The sequence below is a fragment of the Rhizophagus irregularis genome, chromosome 25 (genome assembly GCF_026210795.1).
Source record: "Rhizophagus irregularis chromosome 25, complete sequence".
NCBI classification, from domain to species: Eukaryota; Fungi; Glomeromycota; class Glomeromycetes; order Glomerales; family Glomeraceae; genus Rhizophagus; species Rhizophagus irregularis.
The window spans coordinates 901,241-907,240 of record NC_089453.1 but is presented as its reverse complement, the minus strand read 5'-3'; positions in this window follow the sequence as shown (position 1 = coordinate 907,240).

Below are 6,000 nucleotides of genomic sequence, written 5' to 3'. Positions count from 1 at the left end.
CAAAAAATTTATGAAATATATGAGTATTATCATTTCTTTGCAATTTATTATATACTACCTACGGTAATTTATTCCTATTATAGCAATTTCTTTGAAATTTAGGAAAACACGCACTATTATGATCTATTTTGCATTATTTGTAATTCCTTTAAGATTTTTGTTGTCACAATTATCATCAAAGTATTATCAACCTCTAACTACCATAGTTATTTTTTCGATAAAAGTTTGAAAAAACGTTCATCTCGTTTACAGAAAACATTAGATAAACTTGTCAATGAACTGATAAACTCGGTTAGTTTTAATGATGAGTTGGCATTTGATTCCGCTTTAGAGAATAAAGTTAATAAAATAACAAAGTAAAGTATTTTCGTTTGTATAAAACTATAATTAATGCTAAAAAAATCTATATCAAGATATACTGACCACCATTACTTTCACCAAGGCCTGCATATATTTGCTCAATTATTTCTCAGGGATGTAATCATTACAGGATTACATTTCATAAATGGCAGGATTATACACAGTTAAGCCTTTTGAATTATAATACACTACCATATTTCTTAAATAATTGTTCCTATTTAGCATTCATCGCGATGGTAAGTAGGTTTTGTTAATTTTTTTTTCTTGTGCAAAACAGAAAAATCCTAATAATAAATTCGCCCTGCTTTTATAGATTTGGTTTGAGCTCTTATGATTAGTGGTAATCTATAATCGAATTTGATATTTTGAACGGTAATATGAGTTAAAGGTTTCAACGTGAATGGAGAAACCTTTTGTTATTTCAGGAAATTCCATTAAAGAACAGCTTAATAAATATAAATGTGCTTTAAATTTTTTTAAGATTTGGTTAATTCTTGAATATAATTTAAACATGTAATTAATGTTGTTTAAGGGACTTTTTTCAAATCAATTTCCATTGGTTAAAAAGTGTTATCAAGTAATTTAACTTCTTTAATACAAGTTGATCTATTGATGAAATATTCACATATAAAGTTTTGAGAACATTTATCTTCAATGTTGTTTGATATTTTTCTTCTCTTTGTTATTTGAATACTGCAGAATCACTACAATCTTTATATGAATTATATATGTCGGAAAGTTTTAATAACCATTTTAAAGATACATACATTAAACATCACAAATTAGAGCCGTAGATACTTTATATATTTTTCTTATTTTTTATTACACCTAATTAAAAATTTAATGAAGAACTTCAGAATAGAAAATCTCATTTTGGTACCAAAAAAATTATAACTCTGCAGTACAGATTAATTATAAACAAATTAATATGCTTATTTTGAAGAAAATGAAGCTAAAGATAATACTGCAAAAAGAATATTTTCTTTTGGAAAAATTCGGATGAACTTTATTTTGATTAAATCAGAAACAAAACATTTCGTGATGGTACATGTAAGCATATGCGTGCAGCTATATTGTATTAATTAGATTCTTCTATGATAAAAAGTGATGAAAATAAAGAATACAAAAATTTTAAGTTTTCGGTCAAATGATAAAGATTTTGCATCAACTTGGTTTCTTGATTTTCAAAATACAAATTCTTTGACTCTTCAGGAACAGGAATTTCACAATAACTGTCATACAGGCAGTTTTATACTATTTAAATAGTTTGAACAAATAGCAGATTTTTTAATAACTTTGATTAAATAAGTATTATTCAAAACGAAATTATTGAACAATTTGAATTAGGAAGGAGTGTATTGATGAACTTATTCAAAATAGTTCTTTGGTAATCTTTATCGCGTGTTCTTTCACACACAAATTCGAAAAGAAAATAATTAATAAACAGATGCATTTTCCCAATTTCATTTTTTTTTCGAATTTGAGCGGCACCAATTAATTAGAAAGATGTCCAAAATGATTGTACCCCAGATTTTGCATAGGAAAAATATGTGATGAAATGTAATACAATCGAACAGTAATGTTGTTCGGTAAATGCCTAAAGGAATACTTAAAAAAATTGAGTCTGGTCATTAACGTGATGATGATCGACAGTCAATTTTGTAAAAGTATACCGTCCTCCAATTTGCTCCGGACAATCATAATTTTGTTCAATATCTTTTGAAATTTTCATTACACAGGATCTGGTATTGTTCGGGGGTCCTTATCCACACATCTAAATTTATCGTTTATGGTTAATTTGTTATAACAAAAGATGCAACAAAATAAATCATGCCAACTATTAATCCAGTGACTGTAAGTTTAATCGTTAAAAATTTTATTACACTCTATCTGTATATCTGAGTCATCGAAAAAAGTTGGCAAAAAATGCAAAAAATGTTGAAGACTGTAGTACTTTTTTGTTATATACTTTTCGTTCTTTAGTTTTGTAGTAACCGTAAACAATAACAGGACCCGGCGGAATAATGCTTCGCCATCATAATAGTGTTAAGGTATTGATTTATAATGTGTGCGAAATTTTTTGCCCATTATCTAAAGCAGGTCAAATCATGCACGTGACTTCAAAAAAAATTTTTTTCTAAATAAAACTTTTCGCCATATATATACAACTTTTTAAATATATGTGCTAAGTGTATTTTGGCCTGCTCTGCAAGTTTACTTAGAGCAAAAATGAGCTGTTCATTTCCGGTCGGTTGGGTTTTTCGGTTGGGTTTCATTTGTTTTGGTTGGCCTGATCTTGTTGTGTAATGCTAGGGATTGGAATCAATTTTACAATAATCGAATTTATCAAAAACCGATAAGAATCGATTTTAAATCAATTATCGAATAAAAATCAAATTTACTTATTGTGGCGTAGTAGCGTTAATAAGATTCCTCTGCGCACCCTACAAGTTTTCGGTTGACAAAAACCTATTTGTCACACATTATTTGTCACATAGTTAATTTCTTAATTTCTTAATGCTGGCCGTTTCGTGACATTTTGGGGTAGTCCATTAATAAGAAGTTAGATTGTTGTCATGTGGCATTAACAAAAATCCAAAAAAAGGAAATTTTGTTGTCCAATGAAATTCAAGTTATGTTATACAAAATTCCCAAAAAGGAAATTTCTTATGTCGATCTTAATAATTTTGATAGTCACGTGACTAAGGTTGCTTGTTTAAACCTCTTCAAAATCCTACGATTAGTTTTGTCAAAATTTTACTATAGATTTATTATAGTTTCGGCAGAGTTTCAGCAGTTTCGGCATTTATAATAAGTTTCAGCAGTTTCGCCTTTCTCTAAAGTTTCGCCAGTTTTTTAATATAACTTTAATATAGTTTCGGCAGAATTTCGCTTTTCGGCGAAACGCCATCTTGCCTAAACCTCTAGGTTTCGGCAAGCAACCTTATACGTGACCAACAGTAGTATAATTAGAGCTCCGCAACCTGACCCGACAGATTGGGTGACCCGACGGGTTGACCCGAAATATTCAGGTCAGGTCATCAAATTCATGACCTGACACGGGTTGGGTCAGTGCTGGTCGGTACCTGACCCGACCCGTTGACCTGACATATATTTGGGTCAAATAAATTAAATAACGCCGAAACTTATAATGATTCCGGCGTTTTTACATGTACAATCGAAAAAAAATGCCAAAACTAGTATCAGTTTCAGCATTTTTACATGTAAAATCAAAAAGAAGAACGCCGGAACTAATTATTCCGGCGTTTTTACATGTAAAATCAAAAAAAAACGCCGAAACTATCAGTTTTGGCATTTTTACATGTAAAATCAAAAAGAAAAATGCCAGAACTAATTATTCCGGCGTTTTTACATGTAAATTCGAAAAAAAAATGCCGAAACTATCAGTTTCGGCGTTTTTACATGTAAAATCAAAAAGAAAAACGCCGGAACTAATTATTCTGGCGTTTTTTACATGTAAAATCAAAAAAAAAACGCCAAAACTATCAGTTTCAGCGTTTTTACATGTAAAATCAAAAAGAAAAACGCCGGAACTAATTATTCCGGCATTTTTACATGTAAAATCGAAAAAAAATGCCGAAACTATCAGTTTCGGCGTTTTTACATGTAAAATCAAAAGGAAAAACGCCGAAACAAATAGTTTCGGCCTTTTATATATAAAAACAAAAGTAAAAAACGTTACAAAACGTTTTTTTACAATATTTAATAATAAAACTTCGGGTAACCCGAGTTATCCGAAGTGACCCGAATACTTTCGGGTCAAATGTCGGGTCGAGGTCAGAACGGTTTACCCGACCCGACCTGACCTGAAAAAAATTTCGGTTCGGGTTAACCAGGTAACCCGACCCGACCCGACCCGTGCGGAGCTCTAAGTATAATTTTGATTAACGATTAATCAACGATTAATCGATTCAAAAATCGATTCGAATAATGATAATCGATTCCAATCCCTATGTAACGTGACAAAAATCCAAACAAAAAAAACTAAAAAATTGGGTTTTTTTAGTTCAAAAAATAAATTTTGCTAATTATTACAAATTCTTATTTGTTTTCACATATAAATCGAACTTAACTGCAAACTTTCAACTCAATTTACAAAATAATTTTATTCGTAAATTTTGAGTAGTACAAAGTCGACCAAAAAATCAGCCAACCAGAAATGAACAAGGCTTTTGAATGCTATTTTCGATTTATTTGACTTTTCATTTGTTTATCCATTTTTGGATATGATTGGCAAAAATTCTTTTGCTCATATGTAAAGTCACTTTTTTCCTTAAGTAAACTAATAGAGCAGGCTAATATATGCTTATTTTATGATTTTCAAGTTTATATTAAACTTAATTTATAAAAAATTTAGTACACTCATATTATATCTAATCGTGTGATTTGCTCCGCTTTAGACGATCTCCAATTAGAGATTTTTTAAATGAATGAAAAATAAATCCAAATAAATTATGAGAAAAAACTTGATATTCAGCAAATGCTTTTGATTAACTTCCCTTTACGATTATGATTTGATAATATATATATAACCTTACTATACCTACCAAAAATTTTGTTTTTTACAGAATTGTCATAATAAAATAACAAAACGTAATATTATAAATCTAACACCAATATGAGACCTCAAAGCTTACCGCTATTTTCATGTTTTTCTACATGACATTTGTTCTGGTTATTGAAGGTAAAGTTCTTACATTCGGTATTTTCTTCATTTTCTTTTTCTAATAATTCGACATTTTGGTTTGATATATGTAGAATTTGGATAGAAGATTTATATCATAATCGCATAGCTGTAGACGGAATTATTGTTACCATTTTCTAAAATGAAAGTGTTGGTTATTAATAAACTTGAATAAACTGGAAAACTATTACATGCATAACAATTTTACCTTTGTAAGTATTTTTATTATTCTCATATTCTTATTATTCCTGTTGTTTCTATAGTTTCTGTTCATATTTAAGTATCAGAATGATTAAACTTTTTAAGGAAGAGAATAAAAGAAAAGTATAATTTAAGAAAGAGAGTAAAAGAAAGTATAATCTAAAAAAAAAAGTTTAATTTATACTAGATGTATATAATATGTACAATTTTAATTGGATTAAAATCAACAAATGTTTTATCCTATTAATATTAATTAAAAATGAATAACTTTTGTGATTATCTAATACAATATATACATTATTTTGTGGAATCATCTGATTCTAGCAAACATTACTGCATATTTATTTGATTACATATTTGATCATAATTTTTATGTAATCACAAAAAATATATTCTCAATACAATTTTTAGCCAAGTTCTTTATCATTATATTTAATGACTGCAGTAAATTTTTTGCATAAACTACTTTAAAAAATAATAATATGAATATATTTTTTAGTAAGAATTTTCCTGATATCTTTTGCACACTCACTTCACATGATCTATTTCATCCTATGCTAACTTGAGTTTATTGCTTAGTTGAAGTATTGCAGGTAAAATAATATTCCAACTTATCTTGGGAATACGTACAACTTTGCTAATTTAAGATTATAAGGAAGCTGATTTTCATTTTTGCAGTACTATGAGCCATGTAATTTATAATTCCCATGTTTTTCATCACAAATAGAATATGG